This window comes from Spermophilus citellus (genome assembly GCF_964194105.1).
Source record: "Spermophilus citellus genome assembly, chromosome: 11".
NCBI lineage: Eukaryota > Metazoa > Chordata > Mammalia > Rodentia > Sciuridae > Spermophilus > Spermophilus citellus.
Genome location: NC_138192.1, coordinates 2,362,602 through 2,376,796, shown reverse-complemented (window position 1 = coordinate 2,376,796; position 14,195 = coordinate 2,362,602). Strand labels below are relative to the sequence as shown.

General features: G+C 34.2%; 1 long non-coding RNA gene across 1 annotated transcript in view; it reads right to left on the bottom strand.

The window, feature by feature from the left end:
• Nucleotides 1–7,335: 7,335 nt before the first annotated feature.
• The window catches only part of LOC308631121, a 1,170,527-nt gene continuing 1,163,667 nt past the window's right edge, over nt 7,336–14,195 (bottom strand). Inside the window, exon 3 of the long non-coding RNA XR_014018114.1 lies at nt 7,336–7,419. This is a non-coding gene — a long non-coding RNA (uncharacterized lncRNA). The remainder of the gene's footprint in view (nt 7,420–14,195) is intronic.

Genomic DNA, 14,195 nt, shown 5'->3' with positions numbered 1-14,195 from the left:
GTTGCATATGGATTTCCAGTTTTCCCAACACAATTTGTTGAAGATGTTATCTTTTCTCCAGTGCATGGTTTTTGCACCTTTGTGTAATATAAGGTAGTTGTAGTTTTGTGGGATAGTCTCTGTGTCCTCTATCCTGTACCATTGGTCCACCAGCCTCTTTTGGTGCTAGCACCATGCTGTTTCTGTTACTATTGCTCTGTAGTATAGTTTAAGATCTGGTATAGTGATACCATCTGTTTTACTCTTCCTGCTTAGAATTGCTTTTGCTATTCTGGGTCTCTTATATTTCCAGATGAATTTCATAATTGCTTTTTCTATTTCTGTGAGGAATGTCATTGGGATTTTGATCAGAATTGCACTGCTGGTAAGATTGTAAATTGGTGCAGACAATTTGGAAAGCAGTATGGAGATTCCTTGGAAAACTGGGAATGTAACCACCATTTGACCCAGCTATTCCTCTTTTAGGACTATACCCAAAAGACCTAAAAACAGCATACTACAGGGATTCAGCCACATCAATGTTTATAGTAACACAATTCACAATAACTAGACTGTAGAGCGAACCCAGATGCCCTCCAATGGATGAATGGATAAAAACATGTGGAATATATAAACAATGGAATATTACTCAGAACTAAAAAATAATAAGGTCATGGCATTTGCAGGGGAAAGGATGGCATTAGAGCAGATTATACTAAGTGAATTTAGCCAGTCCCCAAAAAACAAATGCCAAATGTCTTCTATGATATAAGGGGGGTGACTCAAAATGGGGAAGAGAGGAAGATCATGGGAAGAAGATTACCTATACACAGGGAATAGGGGTGGGAGGGAAAGGGAGGGAGAAAGGGAATTGCATGGATGGTGGAAGGAGAGCCTCATTGGTATACAAACTACATGTATGAAGATGTGAGAAAAAAAAAGAATAGTGCTACCTTAGATTAAGAAGAGAGAAGTGATGGGAGGGGAGAGGAGGGGTTGGAAAGATAGGAAGAATAGTAGAATGACAATATCAATAACAATCAAAATAATTGTAAACAAATTACAAAACCACTAGACACAATTCATAGACTACTTTTATGAATCACTGGTACACATAATGTAGAAGAAGTACAGGCTACAGGCAATGAAAGCTTTCTCAGTGAATAAAAGAAACTATTTCTTATATCTTGTGAAAGTTATGGACAACAAAATATAAGATTTTAGAATACCAAATGGACATGGCCCTAAAAGAACTTCTCCAAAATCATAGTCTATAAAATCACCAAAGGTACACTGAAATCTATAATAAGGGTCAAAGCAATTATAAACACATCAGAAAAATATTAAATTTCTGAGTAGAAATTTTAAGGCCCAGGAAATTATATATTTCAGACCCCCAAATAAAAATATTTTAAAAAGAAACAAAGACAATAATTGTAAAATGGATGGAAAGGGTGGTCATCATGTTAAGGTGAAAAAATCAGAAACAAAACCCAAATTATCACATTCTCTCCCTAACATGTTGAATCTGGGAAGAAAATAAGAATGACTAGAAAATGATGGAGGGAATATAAGGAAGAGGGAAGGTAACTGGGGGATGAAAAGGGGAGTAGAGGGAAAAATGGAAGTAAGGAGGGTGGTCAGGATTCAAGTATTGTATATGTGTGCATAGAAATATCACTGTGAAATTCACTAATGTAGGCACTCAATCGGAGCTGATATTAACAGTTGACAAGAACACCTGGTTTTATAACAAGTCCAATCTGCTATCATGTGACCATATACAAAACATAATGTATAATTTAAAAATATTCTTACTTCTGCAAAGACATAAATTTTCAGGTTCAAAATTAATGTAAAATTTCTTCAGACAATATCATTTAGATGATAAATTTCTTATAGTTAATTATTAAGAGATCCTGGTTCTATATAAGCAAGAATGGTATAAAAATATGAATGGAATTTGAACATTTATTTTTTCCACTCTTCTTTTGTGATCAAACTTTCTTACTCTTATTTACACAGGGCATGAACACCAAGAGTAACTCATTTTTTTAAGTCTTACCTGGATTGAAATTTACTGATGTCCTAGATTGTGCTTTCATGTATTGAAGAATTAGATTCCTGTTTCTATATTTGAAAAAAGTAATAAAATTGGTATTTTAATACTCATATGAAAACATTGACCAAATATAATTCAATACTTAATAATGTTTTAGATCTAGTATCAGAATTGTTCATATGCTCTCCTAATCTGTATGCCCTATAAACATTTTGTTAAGTTGAAAAATTATTTGTATGATTTTTGTTCTTTTCTGTTTTTATAGATGGTATTTCATGATGATGGTCAGGCTGATCTTAAATACCTGGGCTCAAGCAATTGTCCTGCCTCAGGCTCTTAAGTAGCTGGGGTAAATGCATGTGTCACTGCACCCATAGCTTGTAATTAAAGAAGAAAAAAGATGAAATGATCATAAATTGAGAACAAGACAGGTAAATATATTAACTAGTGTATCTTGAACTCAGAAAATGTCCTGTCTCTGTAAAAAATAGTTTTTGTTCTTGAACAATTTCTTTCTCTTAGGCTTAAGGCCTTCTAAAAAATAAGGGTTGTATCACTTTATTTCACCAGGTTGTTATGGAGATTTACTAAAATAATATTGAAACATGTTAAGCAAAATAGTAAAATAATGGCATACTTAACTACTTACAATCTCAACTAGAACTAATGTTAAGGGGCTGGGGATGTGGCTCAGGCGGTAGTGCGCTCGCCTGGCATGCGTGCAACCCAGGTTCGATCCTCAGCCCCACATACAAACAAAGATGTTGTGTCCACCAAAAAATAAACAATAAATATTAAAATTTTAAAAAATAGAACTAATGTGTATTTTTCATAGTTTCTAATATTCAAAAGTTAAAATTATTTTAAAAATGCTTGAGTCATAATTTTCATGATCAATTGGGCTCTTCTTTGTGCTTTATAACTCAGAGCAAATCAACAATTAATTAATAACTCTATTTATAAATATCTCCTTAAATTAGAGAATATAATCATCCCCTTCTGTGAGACTAATCAATAAAAACAAAGGCAAGAAAGTAACAAATGCCAAAAACTTGGACTACTACTATTTCTTCTCTACCTAGTTGAACAGAATCAGCAGATAAGTGTAGCTACATTTCCATGCTCATCTCCAACTGACTTGGAACACAAAATTTTCTTTAACAGAATGGATACTGAGGAGTTTTCATGGGGCTTAGCTCTCTTAGATTTAATGAATCTGCTTAATCTATTCCTTTTGAGGCAGAACTCAATAATTGCTGAAAACTTTAGATACCAATTCCAACAGTTTGGGAATTTTCCATTACTTGGGAAAACTGCTAGAAGTACCAATCTAAAGTTGGCACTCACCATGGAAAACAGTGATATGGAACCCCCTGCAGTCAAAGGAAATCTATTTCAAGGGATGGAAGGATTTGGGGCACAGATCTGTTAGCCAAGATGACAGAAAACTTTGATCTCTTCCAGAGATTACTTGAAGCTTTACTTGAAGGTTTGTAATATATTTGAATGATTTTAATTTTATGACAGAAAAGACAAAGTCCTAAAAGGATAATGCATCAGAAAGGGCAAGGCTAATATGGGGATTCCACATAAGGTTCCTAAAGTGGGACAGGGTCAGAGTGCTTAGTATTTGTTGGCCAAAGCTAGAGGCCAAGCAGTCAAAGCAGAGTGCTTCTGCTTGGAAACAACTGTTGAATAAAAAAGCATGAGTGCATGAGAACTATAAAGAGTGTTGTAACAATTGAGTCTAAGTGTGGGTTACCATGAAGACTCAGGGATTGGATCAGTCATAATATTTTGAAATAAAAGCTATTCACTACCAGACTGCAGGGCCAGGTCTGGCAGAAACACCACAGCAACAGAACTGACAGAGACAAAGGAACAATTTAAAAATCTATTTATTCCCCTCCATCTGACTACAGAATTATCTTCCTTACACTTCAAGGATATCATTAGTTCCTTGATAAATTAAAAGAGGATGGTAGAATAGCTAACTTCAGCTAAACAGGGAATTTCAAGACCCAAATAGCAAATTATAAAATCATAGGTGTAATACTGTCTGTACCTGCGAGGAGGGGTTATGCTTGAAATGAATTGAATAATGCTGGAAATCCTAAGGATAAAGGTTTACAAAGTCCTAAGATATTGGCTAGTCGTATATCTCGGTGGTAGGAAAATTTCCCCGCATGCATGAGAAGAAAAAGAAAGGAGAGGGGAAGAAAGAGGAGAGAACAAACCTTGAAGGTGACTCATGCACACATCACTACTTATTTTTTAAAAAATAACTAATCCACTTTAATTTTGTATATATGACAGTAGAGTGCAATTTGATTCATTGGACACAACTGCAACATAACTTTCATTTCTGATTTTACAGGATGTACCATTGCACCATATATGCAGTCATACCTGTACCAAGGCAATAATGTCTATCTCACTCCACCATCTTTCTTGCCTCCATTACCCCTCCCCATCCTTCTCTTTGCCCAAAGTATCATAACTGCTTCTTGGCTAGACTTTGAAGGGTTTCTGACTAATGAATTGTTCTCACTCACTACGGTTCCATAGATACTTATGCTATGAAATCTCACCTCATATATAAGATGCAACAGGTGTAACTACTGTGGATATACATCTAATGTTGATTAGTATTTTAATGTAAATACTTACGCAGTATTTCCACTAGCAATGGCATAAGACAAGGCAATCTCTCCACAATTATCTGAAGCAGACACATTAACACCACATTGAAGTAGCAGCTCAGCTATTTGTGTTGATTCATGTTCGACAGCAAACATGAGGGCTGTTCTAAAATAAGAGAGACAACTTCAAATTTAGGTATTTTAATAAGTTTAGTTAAAAAGCCATTGTAATTCATTTTACCAATTTGACATCTAGCTTTACATACACTAACAGACATATACATCTTGGAAGATCAAATCTTTATCTTTCTAAATCATTTGTAAGTCTAAAAGGAAAACAAACACATAAAAAATAAATCACGTGTCCCAAAAGGGGAGAATTACAAACTTAAAATCTTTCAATGAACATTACTTATGATGAGGTCATTCATCTGGAGTTGGCAAAGATTTCAATGAATAAAGCTCCATTTCTTTCTTAGGGTGATGTAATATATTGTAACTCACAGTCAGCCAAAGGTCAAGGAGTAAAAAAGGTATTTTCAGGTATAACATAATAACAGTAGCACTGGTGATAATAATAATCATTGTTGCTTCAGTCATTCACTCTGAGAAGCATTTGCCAGGCATTGAAATCAATGCTACATGTATAATCTTGCAACCAGATTTCAAGCATATATTACATTCTTTTTCATTATAAATGTTCAAAATTTTTAAGACTAATTAGACGTCATTTAGGAAAAAATCTGAAATCAATATTCTACAAATTAAGTAATTTAAAGCAAATAGTCATATAAAGTAAAAAATAATTTTCAATGTCTATTTATACTCAACACAGCATTTCCAAAAGAAAACTATACCAGGAGAAGATGAAATATTACAGAAAATTTTAAAAGTTCAATACTGAATAAAAGCACAAACTAAAAGTCTATATTTTACAAAACTAACATGAAAACTCTAGCTAACACAACATTATGTGATCAACAAAATCAAATAATAATCATTATCCAATAATTATAAGGGCATGTGAATCATACTACATACTCTTATTTGTGTTGCTCAGTTTGAATAATTGCTTTTCTCCTTAATTTTAATTTATGTTCATAAATTTCACTCTATTCCAATGATTATGTCATTTCATTAATTTAATATTTTTAACTTGAGTGATTTTACTACAATATTAACCTTTTTCTAAAAAAATATAAAGCACTATACCTTCCCTTATTATCAACTGCATGTATGTTTGCTTTATTCTTAATAAAAAATTCTACCATCATCTGTCAGTTTTTCTTTATGTCAAGTAAAAGTGGTGTTTGACCACTCTGAAAAACAACAAATATAGTTTATTCACAAAATTACTACTTTTCAACTTAAGTTAACCTTACAAAATACTGTATGAACATAAGCATATAATAATAATTTAAATTAAGACTAGCCATTCTCTTCTCTTCCCATTCTACTTCCATACGTGCTGCTCTTTCATTTTGAGATATCTCTCCTCTGCCTAGAGTGGCCACATGAACTCTAGCATTTAAAAAACTGCTTCATACATTTACTCTTTCCATGGATCTTTGCCACTGTCAAGCATTCACCATGGCATCTTGGAGTTATGTAACATTCACCCTCCTCAACCAAGAACATCTTGAGGGCATAAACTATATTTTATATTCCCTAATACATATTAGTAAAGGATATAAGTATTATATTTCATTAACAAGCCAAATTCTCAACTCACTAGTAGGGTGTATCAATCATATTCTGAAGAACGTATACTTTTCCAGAAATACCAAGCTGCATAGAAAAGATTCCTTGTTTTACTGTTCAAGAAAATTTACACAACTGTGCATTGTATGTCCAGTAGTACAGAAATAGCGTTCCATTGCTTAACACCTACTTGACACCAATTTTTCACTGCAGATATTCACATGTGAACAATTGAAGTTATAGGAATATATTTCTGAGAGGTTTCCAGCAACTTGGAGTTTTCTCCATGTTATACAAGTCCACTTGATTCTTTTTATTTATGAAATCAGAATCCCAGATTCCAATGTAAGGAATTTCTGCTTAAAATTGATAGAGTTTGAGTAAACTATGTTGCTTTTTCATAATTGTTCCAGTGTCTTCTCTTATTATAAGTTGAAAGATATTTATCTTACATGTCAGAAAGTTCAATACAAAAATTTGTTATTTTTATGCAATTGGAGAAAATTTTGCCAACTAATCCACTGAGAGGGGATTGACAAAGAGAAATAACCAACTCAAAATAAAATTAACACAGAGCTGGGATTATGGCTCAGTGGTAGAGCCCTCACCTAGCACATGTGAGGCCCTGGGTTTGATCCTCAGCAGCACATAAAATAAATAAAATCAATGTATTGTGTCCAATAACAATTAAAATATAAATATTTTTAAAAACTCCAAACAAACAAAAAAATCACCCAGTCAATAACTGGGCAAAAGAACTAAACAGAAATTTCTCAAAAGAAACACAAGTGTCGAAACTATATATGAAAAAGTCTTCTACACCTCTAGCAATTATGTTAATACAAATAAAAACTACACTAAGACTTTATCTTATTCCAGCCACAATGGTAATTATCAAGAACACAAACAGTAATATATACTGGTAAGAATGTGGGGCTGGGGATGTGCCTCAAGCAGTAGCGCACTCACCAGGCATGTGTGTGGCCCAGGTTCGATCCTCAGGATCACATACAAAGATGTTGTGTCCGCTGAAAACTAAAAATAATAATAATAATAAATATTAAAACTAACTCTCTCTCTCTCTCTCTCTCTCTCTCTCTCTCTCTCTCTCTCTCTCTTTCTCTCTCCCTCTCTCCCTCTCCCTGGTTAAAAAAAATGTGTGGGTAAGGCACATGTTTACACTGTTGGTGGGACTACATACTAGTACAACCACCCTGGAAAACAGTTTGGAGATTCCTCAAAATCTAAGAAGGGAACCACAACATGAAACAGCTATCCCATGCCTCAGTATTTTCCCAAAATTAGTAAAACAAAATTTTACGTGTAACTGTATATTAATAAAGTCACATGTGTGTTTACAGTAGCACAATTCACAACAGGTAAATTATGAAATTAACCCAAGTACCTGTGAATAGATGAAAGGATTAAGAAATTGTGGTGCACATACATACAATAGAGTATTACCCAGCCATAAAAATACATTATTTCATTTGTTGGTAAATGAGTTGGTATCCAATGTTAGAGTCTGTAAACAAGTCAGGATGGCACCTGGCATTTTGCCAGAGAAATGTTAGAGTCTGTAAACAAGTCTGGATGGTACCTGGCAAAATGCCAGAGGGAGTGGTTTGTGAAGTAACACCAGCGAGCCATTAAGTGTGGAGATTCCTTATTGGTTGACTGCTGTATGGAGTTTATGTTAATTAGATAACCTGTGTGGAATGTATAAATACCTCTGTTGTCCTACAATAAATGGCTCCTACTCCTGCTGTATCAATGTACACAAGTTGTTCATCACTCCCCAGTTATCTTGCCCAGCCAGCTGGGCAGCAGCAATCCAAGAATATCATGCTAAGTGAAATAAGTCAAATAAAAACTGAAAGGTCAAATGTTTCATATGTGGAAGCTGGAGTTAATTAAAGAAAAAGAAGGGGAGAACAGAATATCAAAAGATGTAAAGGAGATCATTAGTGTAGAAAAAGAAGATTGAGATGCACAGAGAGAATGAAAATGGGAAGGCAATGAAGAAGGAAAACTTTAAAATTCATGTTATATGCATATATATATATATATATATATATATATATATATATATATATACACACACACACCACAGGGAATTGCACCCTTATGTATAAGTAAAAAGAATCAACCAAATATAAATAAATAGACAGGTTAAAGGTGGTCCAGGAGAATAGGAGGGGGAGAATGGAGGAGGAGGGGTAGACAGATGAAAAAGAGGGAATCAAGGACTCAACTGGAATTCCATGTATGTAAGATTTTGTGGGGATGAATTCAAGTACTATGTAAAACTATAAACTCTAATAAAAATAACATTGAAAATGTATTCTCACTTGTAATGACAATCCTGGTAACATAATGCTTGGTTATTTTCCAAAATTCTTTTTACTCTTATCCACTTTAATTGCTACTTAATATTACTTATAATTTTAGGCAAAATTTAATTCAGAAATTTTGTGTATCATCAATATTTATGCTGATCTACACAGATTACTTGTAGCATAATGAAATACACTAAACATTTGCATTTTTAAGGAACAAAGCTGAAGACTGATACATAGTACAGCTGGTGAAATCCATGAGTTATCTACTTCTAGCAATAATTTATCCATTCTAGCAATGAGTGACCTAATCAGCCTTTCAAAAATTCCAGTGGGAACATGATTTTTATAGTATATATAGAGAAAACTATTTAACTGCCAAATTCTAAATTCAAAAATTTAATCCCATTTGAAAGAGGTTCATAATATATTATGTAGTCCATATTCTTGTATATCAGTTAGAAACCACCATGAAATCTTTATCACACTATATTTAAAAAGAGGAGTTGTAACCTCATTTATAGAGGCAAACTAAGTCATCGGAGTAAGTGCTGCAGTTGCCAGTAGCAAACTGAAGAATATGTGTGCCCAGCATGTGGGAGGCAAACCCTGCACACCACACCACACAGTACTATGGCTCAAGGGGACTGCATCAGGTTCCTTCACAGAAGCTTGAAGTTCAGATTTCTGCATGAGTCTCTTGAATTCTAAGTGTGGATTCAACTGATGGAGGCAAACTAAATACACACATGAGCTACAAAATAAGGAGGAAGAATATGAGGAGAACTTCCAACATTTGCTAGTATTTTAATAAAAAGAAAATTTGCTTATAATCAGTATTTTTTAACATGCATTACTGTTAATTTTAAGAAATATTTTAAATATTTTGAAAATAATGGTGATTGATTTATATACCATGTTTTTGGCTTCAATATCTGTGTTGGATGAAAGCATTTTGTTGCTATTAATGTGTTCCTATAAAAGATAACATAGTGGAGCAGAGTTTCACCCTTGTTGTTGTGAACATTTGGATTGGCACCATGTTCTAGAAGAATAATTGCACATTCCTCTTCCTCATATTGTAGGGCCTGTCAGTTTTAACCAAGAAATAGATTGTAAATTTTGGAAATCCAAGAAAAATATTTCACGTTTTACTCATTAGTTATAACTAAATGGCATTAATCAATTTTTCTTCTAAGCATTTCATCAAATTCATTTCCTGCAAAACCACTGGCTATGTCTACCTTCATCAATGGTGTGTTGCCATCACTGTCACACAAGTTGACACAATATTTCCTCTTCACTAGAAGGGCCACCACTGCTGGATTGCCATAGGCACAGGCATAATGTAGAGGGGTTCTGTGCAAGTAAGAAGATTTATTAGGAATTCATAAGGTACCTTTTGAAATATATAACTATTTATGCAATTATAAACATTAAATAGCTCATAATTTCTCTATTTTCTTATGAAGAAGGTACAATATTTAGTAGCTGTCATTACTTATTTTATTAATGAATGATCAGCCTATGCCACTGACATTTTCTTCTTATTTCTTGTTTCTGATACTGCTGGGGATTGCACCCTGGGTCACTCAAGTACTGAGTCATATCGTAAGCACATTTTTATTATATAAACAATTTTGATGCAGGGTCTCACTAAGTTGCCCACTGTGGTCTTAAACTTCCAATGCTCTTGCCTCATCATCCTAAGTCACTGGAATCATGGGTATGTGCGACTGTGCCTGGTTCCATTGATTTTACTTATTTTTGTTTGCTTTGTTTTCATATTGTTGGGGATGGAACCCAGTCCTGAAGCATTCTAGGTAAGGAAAGGCTCTATCACAGAACTACATCCCCAGAGTAGAGCAGCCCACTTGCCTAGAAAGAAGATGGCCTTGAGATTTAGCTCATCTTCAGTTTGAATTCTACTTTAGGCTCTGTGATGTACTAGTTATCCCACAGTCTTACTCTCCCTGAATTTCCTAAAAAAAGTAAGGATTAAAATGAGCATCTCCCTGGATACTACCAGGATGCTTAATGGAGAATCTATGTAAAACATCTGAAGAGTTTGTAGCACAAGCAACAGCTCCATAATTGGGAGCTACTGTAATCAATATTATTGCTTTTTATCAACTAAGAGTATTTCAATTAATAAGTTAGTAGTATTGTAGTAATTTTTTAAAATATATTTTTAAAACTATGTATTTCAATAAGTCTAAGATGATTTTTTCTTATCATTTTAACAACACTGACAATGGAATCCCACTAATAATTTGGGCTGCATTACAACTATAATTGGCAGCACTTAATTTTTTCTTCATAAACAAAATAAAGAACCATCATAATTCATGGTGCCTTACCTTAAGTGAAATGTGAGACAAACAATTGATTTATGGCAGTTCTCATGACATGGATGGCATTTAAATTCAGTTTTAAAAGTACAAGTGGTAAAGTAGGCTGAATAATAACAGTAAAAGAAAGGCCAAACCAAAAGCAAACTTAATGCCAAAGGAAAATGAACCCAAATAAATTAGTATGGTTAAATTAATTTAGTATTTATATATGTGGGATTTATATATGAATCAGGTATTTTCAATGTTCAGTATTAAATACTGTCTTAATTTTCCACAGGGGACGTTTACAATTTCTTACCTCCATGAATGCATGATTTAAAAGGAGGAAGAACTGTTTCATTTGAAATTGAGTCCTATCACTTCAGTTCTAATTAACCGGTCACACCTAGAAAGTTTTTATGTAAGAGTTCTCTGAGATAGTAGAATATGTCAAATACAAAATAAGTAGCTGTGCAGTTCTTGCGCATTAAAAACGTATTCATTTTATGAGTACAAATGAATAGAATTAAAAAAAATTCTTTAATGCTTTACTTTATAAAAGTTTCACTTAAAAATACTAAAGTTGAAAAGTTTAGTATTTTTATGTGAAACTTTTATAAAGAAAAGCAATACTTTTTTAGTAGTAATAATCTTTTATACTTGCTCTCTTCTATTCTCACCAAAACAAAATTATTAACCTATAATTGCATATGAAAATAAAATATACATATATAAGAAAAGCATGTGTAGTAATACCTACAATAGATGAAATGCACTATAGGACATCGAAATAGAAATGTACTAGAAGAAAACATAAATGCTTTCTTTATGTTGGCAAAGGCATTCTAAGAAATAATGAATTTGAAAGAAGACTTCTTTCTTTCCTACCTCTCTTTTTAAAATTTATTATGTTGATGATGATGACAATGTTATTGTTGTTGTTTTTCTGGAGATTGCACTCTTACCCTTTGCTTTTCCATGCAAGAAGTGCTCTAACATTGAGCTATATTTCCAACCTTGGAATTCTAATTTAAATCAGATAAAATACTCTAATTTTACAGATGCTCAAGTGACAGTGACATATGAACATAGAAAAAATATTTATGTCCTTGGCAATAGAAGGAATTTAAGTCTAACAAATGAAATAAATTTCTCAGCTACAATATTTTGAAGGTGAAGAGTAGTGGTATTGGGCTGTTGATTATGGCTTGAGCTGTTTATTGCTCCTCAAATAGATGATTTAATGATAACTTCTGTGCCACATTTAGAACTGTGCATGCCACTAACTACCAATTCCATTTTACTCTTCTTCCAGATATTTGAGTATTTTTTTTATCCTTTTCCAGTCACTTATCTTTTGGCCTTTAGCAAAAAGTAATTTGGGAAAGTTGCTAATGTATTTTGATACACAGAATGGCAAGTCTTTGTTCATTGCAAACATTTTCTTAGTGTCATCATGACCCTAAATGACTGCATGTGGAACTAAAAAAAATGAACTGATATTTGTATTTGTTTTTTTGTGAAATTGATAACCACAGAGAGAGCTCAAATTTGGGGTCAATGAGTATTCTAATGCACAAACCACAAGCAGGGCCTACCTTTGATACTCTTAGTCCCTTCATAACAGAATAGGGCAAGCTACAGTAGGGCAGCAGCAGGCAGCTGTGTACAGACTAGGCACCCTTTGTGTGCTACTCCCTTGGCCCTGGTGACTGAGAGCCTGCACTGCCTGGATGCTCTCAACCAATGCTCTACTCTCCATGCTTGAACAGATACACAGTAATGAATAACTACAGGAAAGTGTACTCAAACAGTGGAATCAGCAATTTTGGAATTTTGTGTGAGAAAAGTTTGGCAGATGCTTTTTTACTTTAATCTAAAGTGATAACAAAATTGAAAAAGCATGCTGTGTTTGGTGTTTTGGAAAGTGTGAAAGCTGCCAGTGAACTCTCGTGTCCTCTGTGGAAAGGTAGTTAAAGGTAGTTAACGTCACTAACTGAAGTTAATGAAGTATTTGCAGAAAATTCAGGGCTTGTCAAACACTGTTGTTATGAAAATGGTTGGATGATCAAGATGACACCGAGTTATCCTAAGAATTTGATAAATTAGTGAGTGAAGCATGTGAGAAATAAGTAAAATCTTATTTTTGGAGGTGGAAGACACACCTCTAAATATACTAGTGTGAAGGAATTTTAAAAATATAAAAAAGAAGAAAGAACATGGAGCCATCTTCCCATTTCAGAGTTCTTGTGAGGCTTTCAGGACACAAAAGGTAATAGATTACATCTGAAAATTTTTCAATGCTTTTGAAAATGTGTACATTAAAAGCTGTTGTGTATATATATTTAAAAAAAATCAGTGACTTTATAGGGAAATTTTAAGTGTCTGGGCAACCAGTTAAAATTTTGGTTTTGTTTAGCTTCCCATTAGAAGTCCTGGGTACTGAACTTCCAAGGTGTGCAGGTCCTGGATATTGAGGACTCCATAGGATATTAAAGTCAAATATTCTGGGACTCCCCTGAGACCCCCCAAAGACCCATACAGTGAGTGAGATGCCCCACCAGAATCAGGTGGGCCTCAATGGCAGGCAGGTGAGAATCCACCACACCCAGACCTGGGTGGACAGGACTCATCCTCTCTGCCAATGCACAGCTACCTATGTCCACAGCAGGAAACAAATACTGCACTCTTCCTATTACTTTATTCAGTAAATGGCAGAAAAGGAGATCCCTGACTTAAGATGTCCATTAAAAATTCTGTAAAAATTCAGGAATGCATTTAATTTAAAGCAACAGATTAGAAGAAAACAACAGAATAATTGCACCAAAAGCAATTTGAGTGTCACTCTGCTGTGTCATCCAGTCCCTGATATAGCTCTGCTCAACACAAAGAGGGAGTAAGCAGCCCACCAGTTCCACTCAAAAGCAAAAAGAGAATAGTGTAACAACCATCACCCTAGGCTTTCCAGTGTAGTACAAAATGTCCTGATTCAGTTTCTCCCAACCCAGATTACTGAGCAGAGAAGAACAGATGAGCTATTTGGAGATGACCTGAAACAAAGAAGAAGTGGTGCAACACATGGATCAACGTGCAGCAGAGGAAACCATGGTCCTCAGTGGCTACTCTGCCCAGAACCCCC